The sequence below is a fragment of the Lactuca serriola genome, chromosome 2 (genome assembly GCF_051521515.1).
Source record: "Lactuca serriola cultivar US96UC23 chromosome 2, Lser_US96UC23_V15, whole genome shotgun sequence".
Classification (NCBI taxonomy): Eukaryota; Viridiplantae; Streptophyta; class Magnoliopsida; order Asterales; family Asteraceae; genus Lactuca; species Lactuca serriola.
The window spans coordinates 172,972,445-172,973,171 of NC_136409.1; positions in this window are offsets into that span (position 1 = coordinate 172,972,445).

Consider the following 727-nt stretch of genomic DNA (forward strand, 5'->3'; position numbering starts at 1 on the left):
TCGGCCGAGCTCAAGTAAGTTCTCCCAAATTACCCATACATGTTTTTGTTATGATTTGATTATCATCTTTTTGAGAACTGCATGCTAGATTAGGACTAAGGATATATGAAGGATGCCTTACGTGCCTGTTATGTGTGTGAGCTTTATAAGTTGCATGCTAGTACAAATTCCTGATATGTGAATATAATTGCCTGATTTTGTTCTTGTTAGATTTTCCTTTATTCTGAATGCTACTTGCTTTGTGCTTGGTGGGACTCTGAGTGATGTGAAGTCACATGTGACCAGGGTTGAATAATCTCAGAATGCTGGATTTGGCCCTATTGCGCAACTCTTGTCAGAGTCTAACCGTTGTAGGGATGCACCCTTTACTTGAAGGATTATCTGAGCGTCGTCACATGTGATGGTATTCAGGTAGTGGCTAATTGGCATTACGATGATACCTTCAGTAGCTGAGGACTGGGTTTGGGTTGGAGGTTACCCTAGGGAAAGCCTAGGATGAGAGTAGTGCTGGAAGCAATAGTAGTAGTGAAGGGGACATGGTGGAGTCGAGGCAATTCTTGAGGAAAGTACGGATAGATGTGGAAGGTAGTATGGGCACGTACTATTGAAAGCAGAGGATCCGTACTCGATCGAAGAAGGACTGAGATAAGACCAAGGAACTTGTAGTGAGTGTGTGAGATCCATCAATACTGAGGAGTATTCTGATGGTGGTTATGGTATGCTTGCA